Source organism: Micropterus salmoides, unplaced genomic scaffold (genome assembly GCF_014851395.1).
Source record: "Micropterus salmoides isolate LMB-PRFRI ecotype aquatic unplaced genomic scaffold, ASM1485139v1 Ms_hic_scaffold_2502, whole genome shotgun sequence".
NCBI lineage: Eukaryota > Metazoa > Chordata > Actinopteri > Centrarchiformes > Centrarchidae > Micropterus > Micropterus salmoides.
In genome coordinates, this window is record NW_024041710.1 from 24,746 (window position 1) to 45,225 (window position 20,480).

The window sequence follows — 20,480 nt, forward strand, 5'->3', positions numbered from 1 at the left end:
CCAATTGAGCTCTGCTATAAAAATCAGAAAACTACAATACCCATATTGGTATCAGAACATACACCTATTGCTCTACTGGGAAGAGATGCTTTGTGTAGATTGAACTGCACAATAAAATGTACACCAGATGGCTGTCTGATAGAAGTGCCAAAAGAAATGGTCCACCAACTATTGATGACAACAGAGATGGAGTCCTCTGCAGTATTCTGGATTGGAAATCTCAGTGCAGATTTCTTGGAGCCGGCTAAGATATGGGAGAAATTCATTGTGGCAAACATGCCAGATGCGAAACTTCCAGAATATCCATTCCATTGTACGCTCAAGTATTTCAAGAATGCTGCCCAATCAAACCCAGAGGAATGGTTGGCTCATCAACCAAAGGGAATTCAACTAAGCTCAAGTTGCATAATTTTGGGACCACAAGGAGCAGCTATGAAGGTAAACACTGATGATTATCTGGAGAAAGAATTCAAAATTGAGAAGAGTGTGCCACATGTGACTTTGTTGGTTTCTGAAGACTATGAGCAGAAACACATAGGGGAAATGATGACAGAAGCAGAGGAAGCTGTTTTTGTACCGATGAAAGAGAATTTGGCAATTTGGAGGAGTACAGATCAGCGATTCGTCAAAATCATGATTTCAGCTAAAGGACAGGACAGCCACAAGCTGTACGGATGACACATGAATCTATTTGTAGTGCCAAGATGGACTCGGATTCTATGAAAGAGGAGATGTTGCGAGAAGTTCCAGAATGTTTGTGGTCTCAACACAGTACCGATATTGGACTTGTGAAATCAGCCCAACCAGTGAAAGTAGAACTTCGACCAGGAGCTAGACCTCCTTGGAAGTATCAGTATCCATTGAAGGATGAAGCAATTCAAGGAATCGAACCACAAATTGAGGGACTTTTGAAAGCAGGTGTTTTGAAGAAGACAACAAATCCTCAGAGTAACACGCCTTTGTTGCCTGTGAAGAAACCTGATGAGACTTATCGTATGGTTCATGATTTGAGAGCAGTAAATGAAGTGGTAACTGATTTTCCAGCAGAAGTTCCGGATCCACATACTTTGTTAGCCTAAATCCCTCCTGATGCAACACATTTCACGGTGTTAGATTTGTGTGGTGCATTTTTTAGTGTTCCTCTTAGTGTAGAGAGTCAGGGTTTATTTGGATTCACATATAAAGGACAGTTTTAAGAGTATGAGAGATTGAAGGATTTAAACACAGTCCTCATATTTTTAACAAAGTATTGAAAGACGATTTGGTAGGGATAGATCAGATATTGCAGAGTACTGTGATTCAATATGTTGACGATATTATGATCTGTTCACAAGATGAAGAAACATGTCACAAAGACTCAATTAAATTGCTACAAATATTGGCAGAAAAGGGGCATAAGGCCTCACAAAAGAAGTTGCAATATTGCCAGGAGAAGGTTGTATATTTGGGTCAGACAATAACGCATGGACACAGAAGCATTTCTGATTGTCAATTGGAGGCTATTCGTAAGGCTCCAAAGCCCAGAACTGTCAGAGAGATGTTGACGTTTCTTGGTATTGCTGGTTATTCTTCAGCATGGGTTGAGGATTATTCTAGTTTGACGGGACCTTTGAGAGCTATGGTTAAGGATACTGGGAACGCTCAACTTCACAGCAATCTGACCTGGACACAGGAAGGCCTTGTGGCATTTGAAACAATCAAACAGAGGTTACAGGAGGCGCCAGCGCTCACACTACCAGATTACTCTAAGAATTTCTTGTTGTATGTGTCTAGTTCCACTGGAGGTAAATATGCATGTGCAGTCCTTTGTCAGCCGACGGTACAGGGTCGAATCCTCAACCTATTTCCTATTATTCGACTGCATATTCAGAAGTGGAATTAGGGCTACCACTGTGCTACAGAGCAATGGTTGGAGTTTATTTAATGTATGACAAAGCATCATCTGTTACGAGGGGTTACCCAGTGACAATTCTTACCCATCATAGTCTCAGGAATCTCCTGAACTAGGGAAAATACACATTGACTATGCCAAGGCTTAGAGACTATCATAGGCTCTTAGAGCAGGAGGATGTCACCCTGGTAAGGTGTGATACGGTAAATCCAGCCGAGAATTTGCCAACGTCAGAGGATGGTGAGCCACATGATGGTGTTCAAGAGGCAGAGAAATACTCAAGGCTTAGATCAGACTTGCAAGCCCTTCCACTACGTGAGGCAGACCTGGAGTATTGGACTGATGGGTCTTGTTATCGTGTGGGAGAAATTGTGTGCTGGCTATGCAGTAGTAAAAGCTCAAGGAACGGGATTTGTTGTTGAAAAAGCTGAAGTAATACCACAGCCTGCGTCTGCACAGCTTGCAGAACTTGTGGGGCTAACAGAAGCGTGTTTAGCTGACGGGCAGCGAGTGACAATATATACTGATTCGGCATATGCACATAATGTATGTCATTTGTTTGGAGCAGTGTGGAAAGGTCGGGGGTTTAAGAGAACGGATGGTTCTCCGATACAACATCACGCACAAATAATAAAACTGTTGCATGCTATGATGAGGCCTAAAGAGATAGCGATAGCTAAGTGTGCAGCTCATAAAACAGATGCGTCAAGAGTGACACAAGGGAACAAAGCTGCTGATGAAGCTGCAAAAGCTGTCACAGGAGCTGACAAATTGGGCAAGGTTTTTGGTCACTCATGGGGTGGACTTGGAAGACAGAATTACGCTTAAGGAAGTGATTTTGATGCAGGAAGCTGCTTCTATGATTGATAAACAGTTGTGGCTGACCGAGGTGCTGTTAAGGATTCTACGGGTCTTTGGAGAAATCACGAGGGACTGATAGTAGCACCTCTGGACCTGTTAGGTTTGATGATTCAGGAAGCACATGGGTTAGCTCATGTTGCCAGGGGGGAGGTTAGGAGAAAAATCACAAAGGAGTATGGTTTTTGGGCACCATATTTGCTTGAACAGATTGATTATGTCATAGGCAGGTGTACAATCTGTCTGAAAAATAATGTCCGCAGGGGTATGTCTGTTCCTCCTGGTTACATTCCCACCCCAAGGGGTCCTATGCGTGAGTTAGTTGTTGACTTTGTCGATATGATAAAACCAGTTGAAGGGAAAAGATACATGCTAGTGGTTGTGGATAGATTTTCACGATGGCCGGAGGCCTGTCCAACAAGCGGAAAGACGCTCATCGGTTGCCAAGTTTTTGTGTAGAGAAGTCATAAGCAGGTGGGGACTTCCAGATCGAATATCATCAGATAATGGGAAAGAGTTTGTGGATAAAACAGTGAAATTGATTTTGCAAAAATTGGGAATCAAACAACGTCTTGGAGCAGTTTATCACCCACAAAGTCAAAGGATTTGTGAAAAAATTAATGGGGATTTGCAAATGAAACTATACGAGGGTTTATCTTCTGTCAAATACTCAAAGAAGTCACAGACTGACATTGTTGAAACATGACATGGCTCTTGACTATATTTTAGCCAAACAAGGAGGTTTGTGTGTGGCTATGAACTTGACGGGAGACGGTTGTTATACTTTGATCCCAGATAGTTCTGATAATATCACTAGTGTTATAGATGCATTAAAGAGTATAAGGGATGCGTTTGGTCAATCTGAGGGAGCTGGATGGTCAGCAAATACTTGGCTACAAAATCAGTTAGGACCAGTGGGAGCAGTGGTGGTTCAGATTTTGGTAGCAGCTTTGTAGCGCTGTGTTTGATGTTTTGCTTTTGTACGGTGCTATTGACTTTTGCGAAAGCTATGATATTGAGATGGGTTGGAGTGGTAATGCCTGGGGAGAACACTCAGATGCCTTTGTTAACTATGGCTGATTCAGATGGAGATGATGAAGGGGAACCAGATGAATTAATGATGGAAAGATATCCATTTTAATGTTACTTTGTATTTTCATACATTGAGGTTTTAATTTTCATGTGTTATTTGCAACAAGATACTGGTTGGTGTTTTCTTTTCTTCCAGAGTATATGGGGATGTACAGATGGGGATTCAAATACTCAAACAAGGACAATATGAATGGAATCTGGACAAGGACGGTGTGGAAACGTCTGGATTGCATCGACACTGCTGAGGAGCTGCAGTGGAATACCTTCCTATGTCTACTTTGATATAGATATGAATACATATGTGAATGAATAATACTTAATTAACAATTATATTCTTTTGTGTGTTAACTGTGTAAAGACTTGTACTGTCACTTAGGGAGTTAATATTTGGGGACCTCAGGTTTTTTCTTTTTCTTGATGCTTAGGGATATAGGGTCTAGGCAGGGAAAGGTCCGTTGGAGGGTCCGATGGGTTGACCAGCCTGAATTCGGACATGGTTTTGATTTGTTTAATTTCCTGAGGTTTTCACATGTATTGGCTTAACCGTATTTCTGCATTGACTGATAAAGATGTCGTTTATTAATTGGACTGGAGTACCATGCGTGGCCGCCTAAGGCAGAGGGGCCGTGAGAAAATTTTCCTGTCTAGATTGTCTTGGAGGGAATTTGGAATGAAGGCTGCCGGACAGGTTTTTCGTTCTCACACTCCATAAAGTTGATATGTTGTTAAAAATAATATGCTAGAAGTGTGTGATGGAGAAATTTGTCTCTTTTTGTTTTTCGAGACTCAATTAAGTCTCGTAGGGGGGAATATGTGGTGTATAACATATGTGCATCTGGCCATTACGTGCATCCGGCCATTACAGTTTAACATAATGCTCTGCAGCTGGTGAGAGGGACAGTGAACCCTTATGGGGAAGTAATGATTGATGGGTGCAGTGTTAGGGGAAGTAGAAATTAGGTATAAAGAGATTAGTGTGTATAAAGAGATTAGTGTGTATGAAGGGACTGTACCCTTCTGTGGTGTCTAATAGATGGTTACACTTATTTACAGCACTGTGCCCTTATATGGTTTTTAGCAGAGACCTAAACATGTCCTATATAAGCTGTGTTCGATGTACAGAGAGACAGAGTGGCCATCGGGCTGGGTCACTCTCCAAGCTGCTGCAGAGCTTGTAATTGATGCTGAATTCTTTGATGTAATAAACTTTTATAATCAAGAACAGTGTCAAGCGGATTTCTTCTCAACACATCACGCAGCATTATCGTTCGGACACCACAAGAGAGAGAGAGAGAGAGAGAGAGAGAGATGTAAGGAGGGAGAGAGGGGAGGGAGGCAGCCTACACAATATACACACAGAGGTACACACAGTGAAGGTGATGTTGCTATAGACTAAATGAAAAATGGCACAGATATTTATAATAGTGTTAATGGTAACCATCGTAATGTTAATGATTATATAACAATAATAACAATAAGACTAGCAACAATAGTCGTTGCAGCAGAGGGTGTCGAGCAGGAACACGGGGGCAGCAGGTGACCCGCCACCACAGATCCAGACTCCACAGCTCCAGAGCCAGAAAACCTGCAGGAAGTGATAGGAGAGAGGAGAGGGACGAGAAAGCACAAGACTACCAGAAAGGGGAGAAGTTGTGTTAGTAACATGCAATAATGGGATAAGGTTGCATACAGAGGGAGAGAAAGTAGAGGAGAGAAGAGCTCAGTGCATCATGGGAAATCCCCCGGCAGTCTAGGCCTATAGCAGCATAACTAAGGGATGGTTCAGGACTCACCTGAGCCAGCCCTAACTATAAGCTTTATCAAAGAGGAAAGTCTTAAGCCTACTCTTAAATGTGGAGATGGTGTCTGCCTCCTGAACCCAAACTGGAACCTGGTTCCACAGGAGAGGAGCTTGATAGCTGAACGCTCTGGCTCCTAGTCTACTTTTGGAGACTCTAGGAACCACAAGTAACCCTGCATTCTGGGAGCGCAGTGCTCTGGTGGGGTAGTAAGGTACTATGAGCTCTTTAAGATAAGATGGTGCCTGACCATTAAGAGCTTTGTAGTTAAGAAGAATGATTTTAAATTCTATTCTGGATTTTACTGGAAGCCAATGCAAAGAAGCTAAAACAGGAGAAATGTGATCTCTTTTCCTGGTTCCTGTCAGAACACATGCTGCAGCATTCTGGATCAGCTGAAGAGTCTTAATGGACTTTTTCGAGCAGCCTGATAATAAGGAATTGCAGTAATCCAGCCTAGAAGTAACAAATGCATGGACTAGTTTTTCTGCATCATTTTTAGACAGGATGTTCCTGATTTTCGCAATATTACGTAGGTGAAAAAAGGCGGTCCTTGAAATTTGCTTAATGTGAGACTTAAATGACATGTCCTGATCAAAGATAACTCCAAGATTCCTCACAGTGGTGCTGGAGGCCAAGGCGATGCCATCCAGGGAAACTATATCTTTAGATAATGCGTCACGGAGGTGCTTAGGCCCCAGAGCAATAACTTCAGTTTTATCTGAGTTTAACATGAGAAAATTACAGGTCATCCAGGTTTTAACATCCTGAAGGCACATTTGAAGTTTAGCTAACTGATGAGTTTCATCTGGCTTGAACGATAGATATAACTGAGTATCATCTGCATAACAATGAAAGCTTATGAAATGTTTCCTGATAATATTGCCTAAAGGAAGCATATATAAAGTGAAGAGGATTGGTCCAAGGACAGATCCTTGAGGAACTCCATGAGTAACTTTGGCGTGCATGGAGGACTCATCGTTAACATGTACAAACTGAAATCGATCTGATAAATAGGACTTAAACCAGCTTATAGCGGTTCCTTTAATGCCAATGAAATATTCCAGTCTCTGCAATAGGATCTGATGGTCAGTGGTATCAAATGCAGCACTAAGATCTAATAAAACCAGTACAGAGACAAGTCCTTTGTCTGATGCAATAAGGAGGTCATTAGTAATTTTCACCAGTGCTGTCTCTGTGCTATGATGAGCTCTAAATCCTGACTGAAAATCCTCAAATAAACTATTGCTCTGTAGAAAGTCACACAGCTGTTTAGCAACTGCTTTCTCCAGAACCTTAGAGAGAAATGGAAGGTTAGATATAGGTCTATAGTTGGCTAAAACATCCGGATCAAGTTTGGGCTTTTTCAGAAGAGGTTTAATTACAGCTACTTTAAAGTACTGTGGTACATAGCCTGTTGATAAAGATAGATTGATCATATCTAGTATAGAGGTGCTGACTAAGGGTAGAACATCTTTAAGCAGCCTAGTTGGGATGGGGTCTAAGAGGCAGGTTGATGGTTTCGATGAAGAAATTATTGAAGTTAGTTGGTAAAGATTGAGGGAAGCAAAGCAGTCTAAACATGTATCTGGTTCTACAGCTGTTTCTAAGGTTCCTGAGTTAAGAGATAAGTCGGTGCCAATTGAGGGCAGGTCTTGGTGAATTTTGTCTCTAATAGCTAGAATTTTATCATTAAAGAAGCTCATGAAATCGTAACTACTGAGAGCTATGGGAATACTTGGCTCAATAGAGCTGTGACTCTCTGTCAGCCTGGCTACAGTGCTGAAAAGAAACCTGGGGTTGTTCCTATTTTCCTCTGTTAATGACGAGTAGTACGCTGCTCTGGCATTACGGAGGGCCTTCCTATAAGTTTTAAGACTATCTTGCCAAATTAAACGAGAATTTTCCACTTTGGTGGAACGCCAATTCCTCTCAAGTTTCCACGATATTTGCTTTAATTTGCGAGTTTCAGTATTATACCATGGAGCTAACCGTCTTTGTTTTAGTATTTTCTTTTTTAGAGGGGCTACAGAGTCGAGTGTCATTCGCAGCGAGCCTGCAGCACTATCAACAAGATGATCAATTTGGGAGGGACTGAAACTAGCATAGGAGTCCTCCGTTACTTTGTGACTAGATAATGTATTTAGAGCTGATGGAATCGCATCCTTAAATTTAGCTATAGCACTATCAGACAGACATCTTGTATAGAAATTTTTGCCCAATGGCGAGTAGTTCAGCAATACAAACTCAAAAGTTATCAAACAGTGGTCGGACAAAGAGGGATTCTGTGGGAACACAGATGTTCAATTTCAATACCATACACCAAAACAAGGTCGAGGGTGTGGTTAAAACAGTGAGTCGGTTCATGAACACTCTGAGAGAAGCCGATGGAATCTAACAGAGAGATAAACGCAGTACTGAAGCTGTCATTCTCAACATCCACATGAATATTAAAATCCCCTACAATAATAACTTTGTCCGTTTTAAGGACTAAAGTTGACAAAAACTCTGCAAATTCAGATAAGAATTCAGAATACGGGCCAGGTGCTCGGTACTGTTGCGTTTTTTCAAATTTTGAGAAAGGAGAGGCTCAGTTCAATGAAAATTAACAAGAAAATTTAATAAAAAAATAGGTGAATAAAAGATGGCATTACAGAACAAACAACAAAACAAAAACACTGCAGTGGACTGGAAAGTTGTTCCTCTTTTCAGATTTACAGCTTACAGTCAAGTCCGAACAGACTGAGCTAAAGCCGCCTCCAGCAGTGGACTGAAAAGCTGCTTCTCCTCCCAGATCCACAGCTTACAGTCCTGATTCTCACAAAATAAATTGTTAATATCCTCCAGGTATGTGGGCGGGTCCATTTTCCTCCAAATGGCTTAGGTCCATAGCCATTGGTCGTCACCCAATTGGGAAGGGTGTACCTTACTGTTCTACCTTTTGGTCGAACAAAAGAGCACTGATCCCAGACGTGAAACCCCCCTTCAATCTACAGGAATAAACAGTCTTTTGCTCTAAACTAATCATAGAGAACAACTGGGCTTGTCTCCAAAATGGTTGACACCTTGACCTATCTTAAGTGTCAATGAAACAGTCAAAACAAAACAGTCCTTCTGGCACTAAACAAAGAGGTGTCAGTTTTCTTCACATTACAAAGAGGATACAAACAATGGTTTAATCAACATTCTAATGCAATTGCCTGGCCTAAAATCCTGCAGTTTTACATTTGAAGAAAAACACTGAAACACTGGAATTAAGGTTGTTGTAACTTTTTAAAACTCAACAGTCCCTCCTTTCACACCATTTATTGGTGTGAAATCACTATTAGACTTAGCAAATCTACAATTATGTCATTGAAATGTCAGAAGTTGTAAAATCAAATCATGGTTTAAGCAAAAAATCATCTTCCTCTTCTCTGACCTCTTCCTCCTGCGTTGGTAACATGCCAATGTTACGTCTCCCCTCTGCATCCTCTTCTTGCATCTTCACTGGTTATGACCTTTTTTGTGTGAAACAGTACGTGTAGAAAATCAGTGTAAATGACATCAGTTCAATTGGTGAGTGCAAATGAATCAATAATCTGTGTGGGTGTTGTGGTTATATGAGTACTAGTGCAGTCTGTTTGTTGAGAGCTCCAAGACTTGTCTGTCATCTTGTTGAACTGTGCTGACCAGGACGGTGGTGAGCACTGCAGCCATTGTCTGTGTTGTTGGAGGGGATCCTCACTGGGGAAACACTTTGCACTGTGATGCATAGACCCAGGTGTCCCTCTCAGCTACCTTGGCGGCAGTTGAAGTTGTCCATATCACCTGGGATGATCTTGACTGTCTGGTGATGGTCTCACTGATTGGAACCCTGGAAACTGCACAGTGAGGCCCCCAGGTGGTGCGTGTGGCCAGGATTCTTCTGGACCTTGTTCCTCTTCCCAGGCAGTCATTGGCAACTGGGAGTAGTTAGTTGACATGTTACTCCCTCTTCCTCTCCCTGTGTTTGGTGGTCCTCTTCTGTTTGAGGATTATCTTCCTCTCTGTAGGCCATAAGGCACTGGTGCATGTAGACCTTCGAAAGGACAATCTCTGGACCAGTGTCCTAGCTGTCCACATTTGTAACAGCCAGTGAATCCTGTTGTCCTGGGCTTATACTGTCCTGTTGATGGTGGTTTCTGGTATTGCATGGGGTATGGTTGTGGAGGACCTGGTTCTGTTGTTGCCCATGGTGGCCACGTGGGTGAAGGTGTGGTTTCTACTGGTAGCTTTTTCATTGCAGCAGCTACGGCCTGTTCAACCAAGTCTTGTATTTCTCCTGCAAATGATCCCATTATCATTTGTTTTTCGGGTTTATTTTCCTTTGCTTTGTTTATAATGTCTTCTTTTTCTGCTACTTGCATCTTCAGCAGTCTTTTGTTGAGGGCCTTTAACTCTTCATCATGTTCATCCTCTGTTTTGTTATATCTGCTGCAGTGATGAGTCAGTTGGAGTCGCCAGTGTTCTTCATCCATGATGTTGAGTCCCGCAATGTCATTCAATTTGGCTTGGACTGCTAATGGGAGAGCCTTTATCACTCTGTCTCTGTACAGCATGCGATTAGAGGTGGAGTGATCATAGCGTTCTCCAGTGCTTTCCAACCATTCATCTTCACACCTTCTTAGAAAGACATGCAGCTCCTCATCAGGCATCTTTTTAAGGCTGTCCAATCCAGTAAGGGATCTTAGTGTAGGGAATTTATCTCTTACTGCCTCCCAGTAGACATTTCTGTACCTGTTGAAAGGTGTGCTATCTGCTTCAGTGGTGCATCTGGCTATTCCATCAAGTTCCCGGACTCTAATATTTCCTTCTATGCATCTTATGAGTGCTCTTATGTCTCCCAAACAGAGCTGGTCTCCTGCTGTGTATTTCTCACATTCGATGATCCATCTTTGTCCTCCTTTTTGTAGTGGTGGCAGTTTGGTCACTAATGCTTCCATGTCCCCGTGTTTCCAAGGCTGGTAGACTGTTGCTCCTCCTCCTCCAGCCACCAGAGGGTATTGTCCCTGTGTTGTGCTTTCTATGGGTGATCGGGTGGGGCTTAAGATGGGACTGGTCAGGACTGCTCCTTCAGATGTGGTGGGTGGCAGGGCAACCTTTACTTTGCCCCTTAGTCTGTGTGTGCATTTTTTGTTGTTGTCCTCTTCTTCTGACTCAGAAGAATCACTGGAGGTGTCTTCACCTTTTTCCTTCCTCTCTGGATGTGTCACACATCCCTTCTTTTTCCTTTCTTTAATTTCTTCTTCACTTTCTTCTTGTCCTTCACTGTCATAACCAGTCCTATGTTTTCTAGGCTTTTTCTTACTCTTCGTCTTTCTCTTCTCCTCTTTTGTTTGTCTCTGCCTCAGTCTCTGTGTTTCACTTCCCAGCATGGTGGCTTCCTCCCTGAGCCTGAAGGCTCCATCTCCAGTGCACTCATTATCTCTACACATTTGTCCTTGATCCAGGGTGGAGAAGGATGGATGCACAGGGCTTGTCACTGGCGTTCTGGTGCCGCCACTTCCTGTTCTGCTTGTTTCCAGTATGCTCTGGGTCTCGCTTATCATTTGCTATGCATTTTGGGCCACAGCCAGAACCTCTGATATCAACTCATTCAGTTTTCGGTTTGCATCAGGAACTCCATCAACTTCCAGGACTCCTACTGTTACCGGCATTAAGGGGGCTTGTACAGGTGGACGAGAGGGGGTAGGGAGCCTGGGTTGAGACAGCATGTATGGTGGGGGAGCAGTGGGAATCACTGAATGTAGTCTAAGGTCCTTAAACTCATTCTGCTCTTCCTTGGTGGTGTCCGAGTTGGCCTCTTTCTCTGAGCAAGCTCCACTGGGCTCTTCTGGGATGACATGCTTCACGTACATCAACAACTGAGAGACACGTGCCATACGTTTTGCAGCCTTGTCAAGGGCTCTTTTTGTTGATCCAAATCTCGGTTCTCCTTTCCTCTCCCATTTTGTTTGAGCTTTGGACGCTTCTCCTCTTTCATATCCTATTATCCGTGTTCTGTATGTTCCAGTGGGACATGGGTCTGTATCTACTGGGATCAATTTTCTGTCCTGCCAATCCATCCAAATTTTTTCCAGCTTCTTTTTTGTTTTTCGTCTGTTTTTCTTTTCTGTGGCTGCCTCAATTTTCTGGAAAATCTTATTCTTCCAGTCTTCTGTTGTAATGCTTGAGGATGGCTGCAGGGGTTGTTTGTCTGCCATTTTGCTAATTTGTCTATCCCTGACTTCTACACATCAGTTTGTGTCTTATTCTTTGGGTTTTGGGTGTGTGTACTAAAAATGAAATAATATAACAGAACAACAGAACAAACTCTAACCCTAAGGGGGGACTCTAACCCCTCAACACTAAAACAAACAATACTTAGGGACTCTAACCCTAAGGGGGGACTTTAACCCCTCAACACTTAGACAAACAATACTTAGGGACTCTAACCCTAAGGGGGACTCCAACCCCTCAACACTTAGACAAACAATACTTAGGGACTCTAATTCTAAGGGGGACTTTATCCCCTCAACACATACACAAACAATACTTAGGACTCTAACCCTAAGGGGGACTCTAACGCCCCAACACTTAGACAAACAATACTTGGGGACTCTAACCCTAAGGGGGGACTCTAACCCCTCAAAACAAACAATACTTAGGGACTCTAACCCTAAGGGGGGACTTTAACCCCTCAACACTTAGACAAACAATACTTAGGGACTCTAATTCTAAGGGGGGACTTTAACCCCTCAACACATACACAAACAATACTTAGGGACTCTAATTCTAAGGGGGGACTTTAACCCTCAACACTAAAACAAACAATACTTAGGGACTCTAACCCTAAGGGGGACTCTAACCTCTCAACACTAAAACAAACAATACTTAGGGACTCTAACCCTAAGGGGGACTTTAACCCCTCAACACTTAGACAAACAATACTTAGGGACTCTAACCCTAAGGGGGGACTCTAACCTCTCAACACTAAAACAAACAATACTTAGGGACTCTAACCCTAAGGGGGGACTTTAACCCCTCAACACTAAAACAAACAATACTTAGGGACTCTAACCCTAAGGGGGACTTTAACCCCTCAACACTTACACAAACAATACTTAGGGACTCTAACCCTAAGGGGGACTCCAACCCCTCAACACTTAGACAAACAATACTTAGGGACTCTAACCCTAAGGGGGGACTCTAACCCCTCAACACTTAGACAAACAATACTTAGGGACTCTAACCCTAAGGGGGGACTCTAACCCCTCAAAACAAACAATACTTAGGGACTCTAACCCTAAGGGGGGACTTTAACCCCTCAACACATACACAAACAATACTTAGGGACTCTAACCCTAAGGGGGACTCCAACCCCTCAACACTTAGACAAACAATACTTAGGGACTCTAACCCTAAGGGGGACTCCAACCCCTCAACACTTAGACAAACAATACTTAGGGACTCTAACCCTAAGGGGGACTCCAACCCCTCAACACTTAGACAAACAATACTTAGGGACTCTAACCCTAAGGGGGGGACTCTAACCCCTCAAAACAAACAATACTTAGGGACTCTAACCCTAAGGGGGGACTTTAACCCCTCAACACATACACAAACAATACTTAGGGACTCTAACCCTAAGGGGGACTCCAACCCCTCAACACTTAGACAAACAATACTTAGGGACTCTAACCCTAAGGGGGGACTTTAACCCCTCAACACATACACAAACAATACTTAGGGACTCTAACCCTAAGGGGGGACTTTAACCCCTCAACACTAAAACAAACAATACTTAGGGACTCTAACCCTAAGGGGGGACTTTAACCCCTCAACACTTAGACAAACAATACTTAGGGACTCTAACCCTAAGGGGGACTCCAACCCCTCAACACTTAGACAAACAATACTTAGGGACTCTAACCCTAAGGGGGACTCTAACCCCTCAACACTAAAACAAACAATACTTAGGGACTCTAACCCTAAGGGGGGACTTTAACCCCTCAACACTTAGACAAACAATACTTAGGGACTCTAACCCTAAGGGGGACTCCAACCCCTCAACACTTAGACAAACAATACTTAGGGACTCTAACCCTAAGGGGGGACTCTAACCCCTCAAAACAAACAATACTTAGGGACTCTAACCCTAAGGGGGGACTTTAACCCCTCAACACATACACAAACAATACTTAGGGACTCTAATTCTAAGGGGGGACTCCAACCCCTCAACACTTAGACAAACAATACTTAGGGACTCTAATTCTAAGGGGGGACTCCAACCCCTCAACACTTAGACAAACAATACTTAGGGACTCTAACCCTAAGGGGGACTCTAACCCCTCAACACATACACAAACAATACTTAGGGACTCTAACCCTAAGGGGGGACTTTAACCCCTCAACACATACACAAACAATACTTAGGGACTCTAACCCTAAGGGGGACTTTAACCCCTCAACACATACACAAACAATACTTAGGGACTCTAACCCTAAGGGGGGACTCTAACCCCTCAACACTTAGACAAACAATACTTAGGGACTCTAACCCTAAGGGGGGACTCTAACCCCTCAAAACAAACAATACTTAGGGACTCTAACCCTAAGGGGGGACTCTAACCCCTCAACACATACACAAACAATACTTAGGGACTCTAACCCTAAGGGGGGACTCTAACCTCTCAACACATACACAAACAATACTTAGGGACTCTAACCCTAAGGGGGGACTCTAACCTCTCAACACATACACAAACAATACTTAGGGACTCTAACCCTAAGGGGGGACTCTAACCCCTCAACACATACACAAACAATACTTAGGGACTCTAACCCTAAGGGGGGACTCTAACCCCTCAACACTTAGACAAACAATACTTAGGGACTCTAACCCTAAGGGGGGACTCTAACCCCTCAAAACAAACAATACTTAGGGACTCTAACCCTAAGGGGGGACTCTAACCCCTCAACACTTAGACAAACAATACTTAGGGACTCTAACCCTAAGGGGGGACTCTAACCCCTCAACACTTAGACAAACAATACTTAGGGACTCTAACCCTAAGGGGGACTCTAACCCCTCAACACTTAGACAAACAATACTTAGGGACTCTAACCCTAAGGGGGGACTCTAACCCCTCAAAACAAACAATACTTAGGGACTCTAACCCTAAGGGGGACTCCAACCCCTCAACACTTAGACAAACAATACTTAGGGACTCTAACCCTAAGGGGGACTCCAACCCCTCAACACTTAGACAAACAATACTTAGGGACTCTAACCCTAAGGGGGGACTCTAACCCCTCAAAACAAACAATACTTAGGGACTCTAACCCTAAGGGGGGACTCCAACCCCTCAACACAGAACAACAATAACATACCATTGTTCTGTATTACCATCTCAAATGCTGTTTAACAGTCGGTATCTTCACTTTAAATCACTTTAAAATTTTAACAGACTTACGGAGTAGACGGTGCTTGATTCTCACACCTAAAATATCCTATACAGCCTATACAGAGTTTTGATAAAACAGGTCTCTGTTCTTACCTTCTGATATTTGGGCCCGTGTGAAAATCAGGCAATCATCTGCTCTTGGTCTGAAGTTTTGTCCTGTCCTTTTCTCAAAATCACGTTGGGGTCACCAATTGTTGCGTTTTTTCAAATTTTGAGAAAGGAGAGGCTCAGTTCAATGAAAATTAACAAGAAAATTTAATAAAAAATAGGTGAATAAAAGATGGCATTACAGAACAAACAACAAAACAAAAACACTGCAGTGGACTGGAAAGTTGTTCCTCTTTTCAGATTTACAGCTTACAGTCAAGTCCGAACAGACTGAGCTAAAGCCGCCTCCAGCAGTGGACTGAAAAGCTGCTTCTCCTCCCAGATCCACAGCTTACAGTCCTGATTCTCACAAAATAAATTGTTAATATCCTCCAGGTATGTGGGCGGGTCCATTTTCCTCCAAATGGCTTAGGTCCATAGCCATTGGTCGTCACCCAATTGGGAAGGGTGTACCTTACTGTTCTACCTTTTGGTCGAACAAAAGAGCACTGATCCCAGACGTGAAACCCCCCTTCAATCTACAGGAATAAACAGTCTTTTGCTCTAAACTAATCATAGAGAACAACTGGGCTTGTCTCCAAAATGGTTGACACCTTGACCTATCTTAAGTGTCAATGAAACAGTCAAAACAAAACAGTCCTTCTGGCACTAAACAAAGAGGTGTCAGTTTTCTTCACATTACAAAGAGGATACAAACAATGGTTTAATCAACATTCTAATGCAATTGCCTGGCCTAAAATCCTGCAGTTTTACATTTGAAGAAAAACACTGAAACACTGGAATTAAGTTTGTTGTAACTTTTTAAAACTCAACAGTACACTATAACAAAAAGAATTGGTTGCAGTGATTTCCAACTTGGGTGCGAAAGACTAAGAACAAGACTTTCAAATGAGTTATAGTTTAGTTTAGAGCTGATTAGTAGGCTAGAGTCGAAGATAGCTGCAACTCCACCTCCTCGGCCTGTGCCTCGAGGAATGTGAGTATTAATATGACTGGGAGGGGTGGATTCATTTAGGCTAACATATTCTCCATCACCCAGCCAGGTTTCAGTAAGACCAAATAAATCAATATCATAATCTGATATTAGTTAATTTACTAGTACAGCTTTAGAAGAGAGAGATCTGATGTTTAAGAGTCCACATTTAACTCTCCTATTCGTTTGCACTATTGCTCTTGTGGTTTTAATTTTTATGAGGTTTTTATGCACAGCTCCTCTTCTTTTTACCTTTTTAAATAATTTCGATGGTCGGGGGCAGACACCGTCACTATAGGATTTTCACTAAGTAACTCCTGAAATGGAGGAGCAGAGAAGTGTGTTAGACTGCGACTCTGCGTAGGGTTTTGGGTGGGTAACTGCTGAAAAAGAAGGGCAGAGAAGTGTGTTAAACTGCGACTCTGCCTCCTGGTCTCAACTCTGGGTTGTCATGGATTTAGTTACAGTCGCTACCCAGAGAGGTTGAAAGGAGAAGTACGAATTATTCTCTTTCCAAAACCTAAAATAAATCCAGAAAAATGTATCTCTGGACTGTTCCTAACGCTTGCTAACTTCCTACTGAATGTAACGTTATTAAAGTCCTGCTGTTCTGCTTTTTAATGATTGTAATAGTGAACAGAGACCTACCCCGCTGTACAGGAACAATGTTGATCCTTTTATGTTCTGACTCATTAACGCTACTGTCTCAGATAATGTTCAATATGAATATAAGTTAGATGTTTTAAATCTTTAGTCTACAGAGTGAGTGAAACTCAATTTAACCCTTTGTTCAGATGACATTTTGCTTCTCAGCAAATCATGTAGGCCTGTTTATAACCACTAAACATTACCCTCCAACTTCCCACTCACTCAAGCCAAATAGGCAAAAGGATTTCAAGGAAATAAGAGCAACTGTACGATCAATGGAGACAGATTTAATCCAAAGAATTTTATGTACACAGCTATTACCACGTTGTATAAGATCTATTTTAACTGTACTCCCCATTGTATGAGTTTATAAAAGAGTTTATACATACAGTTTCCATTATTTTGGGTTGCTGACTGCAGTAAATTACAGGTTTACTGGGATTTATAATTAGTGAATCTGTTTTTCTTTAGCAAATGATGCTCTTTAGTTTTACTTTAAAGTTGTATCGTCACCAGTTGGTCCAGCTCCTCTCATGTCTGTCTGAATTTAAAGAGACGTCACTGAGGGCTCTGATTGGCTGAATGTTGGGCTTTAATCTCAAAATTGAAGCAAAACAACAAGTCTTATAAACAGTGTGTGAATAAAATCCTGTAACGTCTCCACAGCTGTGACTAATTATTGAATGTTCCCATGATCTCAGGTGTGAAGAGGCCTTCTGTTTAAACAAAGATGTTCTCACTGTATCGTCCTGTGGAGTCCTTTTGAAATGTAATTACTTTTTCTCTCTGGATGTTTTTATTGTTTTTAGATGTGGTACGAGTGAAACCTGGAGATGACCTCACTCTGCCATGTCAGGCTGGTGAAGCCTCCATCAGAGCTGTAGAGTGGTCTAATTTGGTCTAAAGACAAATTGGCCCCAGAACGGTCAGACTAAATGCAATTCAAATATACACCGTTGGCCACTGATGGAAAAAGTACTACAATATTCTACTTAAGTAAACGTAAACTTGTAGAGTAGATCAGTTAAAATCTGCTCTCAGTAAATGATGAAGATGTTATATGATAACGTCATGTGATTTGACTCTTAAATCAAAGACCAGCTTTCCAAAATAAAGTGCATTAACTTGTCAGTGTTCACAGTGGAACATTTATTTTCTATAGACGCACTCTGCAGCCTGTTCATCCCACTAATGATCAGTTATAAATATCCAACCAGCTTCCTCTGTAGCTCGCTGGAATTAACCAGAAAAGAGACAAAACTCTGACGATCAAACAAAAATGTCTGACAGTAAATAAATCCATTTCATCTGTGAAAATTGCATTAAGGAAGCTGGTGATGGTTTTTTTAAAGCTTTGTGGAGTCAGCAAAGATTTATATGTTTGAAGCTAATGATATTAAAAGTATGTAAAATGTATATATTGTAAATATGTAAACTCTGACGAGTCTGGAAAATGTAGCCCTGTAGTCAAAGCACCTATCACAGAGTCGTGAGCAGCGTTTAAAAACCTACCTGACTTCTCTTTGTATCATTATAAAATCAGACTTCATATCAGTTATTTGTTGACTTTGGTATGATGATATGATTGCTGAAACACAAAGGTGATAGTCGCTTACAACTGTCAAGATGTTGGTGAGAAAATTCAGTCAGTCTGCTGGTTTTGGGTGTGTTGTGAATGATTTTGGTGGCATTTGATCCAAACCTGAGGAGAAGAGAAGATGTTGTTCATACTGTACAGCAAGAGACAGCTTCGCTGCTTGGATACCTAATGAAATCTGATAAAAACACGATCATTCACTTTCTGTCAACTAACTCTGTAGCTGAGAGATAAAAATGAAAACTTTTTCCTATAAAGATCACTTTAACTTCACCATCCCCCCACTCCTCAGTCTGAATCAGGAAGTAGTTGCAGTCGCTGCTGGTGGGTGAAAACTGACTAACATGGCTCCAATCAGCAAACAGGTTCTGGTATGAACCAGAGATGAGATTTTGTGAAATTGTCCCATCCCCCACTCGGTTTCAGTCTGACGCTGTGGTTTCCTCTGCAAGCTCTCTCTCAGGGGTGAGTACAAACTGAACAACAAGAAAACAGGCTTCTGCTTTTATTTCAGGTATATCTGAGGACAGAGGTGGACACTAACTAAGTACATTTACTCAAGTACTGTACTGAAGTATAAATTAGAGGTACTTCTACTCCACATCTGAGAGGGAATATTGTACTTTTATTTCACTACATTAATCTGGCAACTTTAGAGTATTAGTAACAGAGTATTTTTACAGTGAGGTATTAGTACGTTTACTTAAGTAAAGGATGTGAATACTTCATCCACCACTGTCTGAAGACGCCACTGAGGTTTATATTAAACACCAAGTTGAGAATTTAGATAAATTTACTGTTTCTGTCAGACTGAACTGAACTCAGCACATCTGCCGACAGATGCACATTAACTAGCTGTGACTGCCTGCTTTGTGTCTTAAACGTGGACACAATGTTGGACGACCTGAGGACGTGTTTGACTCGTGTATATTCTCAGTTCTGAGTGTGTCTGCTGTTTTCTGTTGGTCCTGTTGGAACAAGATAAAATCTTCCTGTTCCTTCAGTCAGAGATTGTCTCCTGAGTCTCCACTCGACTCTCATTTAGGAACTCATGTCTCTCAGAGGAGCCATCTTGATCACATTTCCTCCTCCTGATCAATAACTGCTGGATCAAGATACTCTGATCAAACTGTTTCAGGAAAACTTCTTTTCCTCTGGACTTTGTTGGAGTGAACCGTCTGATTCTAGTGTAGAAACCTCATCATTTATTTAAACCCAGTTTTAACCAGTTTTATTTCACACAACACCTTGTGTGAAATGTCCCCTTCTGCCGGCTGACTGGTTTTCTCTCAGAGTCGTGTTCATATCTTTTTGTGCAGTTTGTGTGAATAGAGTCAGAGTGACATAGAGGAGAAAAAGAGTTGTGTTTGCTGGTTGCAACTACAGAACCAAACAGAGAGGAAGTTCACTAGATGCTGTGAAAACAGACTGCAGAAAGAGGAAGCTGCTCTCAGCCTGAAATTCTGTTGAAGTTCAGACGCTGAAGTTGAAGAAAATATCCATGGAACACTTATTAAATACTGATCTCGTTGACCTTCTTGTTTACGTGCAGACGGTTGTTTTAAAATAAAAGACTTTCATCATCTACTGCAGCTCCAACATTTAAAACATGTTGTCCGTCTGCAGCTGTTGGACTGTAGAGACGCACAACATTAAATAGATAACGTACATGCAGAGGTCTGAGGACCAGTAAACCAGCAGCTGGACGTCAGTGGTTGGACTGGTGTGAAGTAGTGATGGCAAGTTCGACTCTTTTGACAGACTCGTTCATTCAAATCTCGTTCAACCACAGAAATATGTTCCACTATGTGAAATCCACTACTCCGGCTAAATCCTTCCATTTTCACAATCTTTCCTGAGTAAACAGCCAGACCAGCCATATAAAGTCTTATGTATATAATTACAATCATTATCTCTGAAGTGCTCATTCATGCAGCAGCCTGACGTCCCTATCCATGAGTAAAATATGATCAGATTTGCAGTAAATAAGCTTGATACACTATATGAATAAACACACTCTTATTAAAATTCAACCAATTTAATAATA

General features: G+C 42.0%; 1 protein-coding gene across 5 annotated transcripts in view; it reads left to right on the forward strand.

The window, feature by feature from the left end:
- The window catches only part of LOC119918951 (programmed cell death 1 ligand 1-like), a 40,932-nt gene that overhangs the window by 15,473 nt on the left and 4,979 nt on the right, over positions 1 to 20,480 (forward strand). Inside the window, exon 1 of one of the 5 annotated variants that reach the window (XR_005447510.1) lies at positions 18,770 to 18,898. The exons of 3 other annotated variants lie outside the window; for them this stretch is intronic. The gene's annotated coding sequence lies outside the window, so the exon portion shown is untranslated. Of the gene's footprint in view, positions 1 to 18,769; positions 18,899 to 18,929; positions 18,948 to 20,480 lie in introns of those variants that run through there. One more of the 5 variants, XR_005447512.1, reaches the window with a different exon arrangement.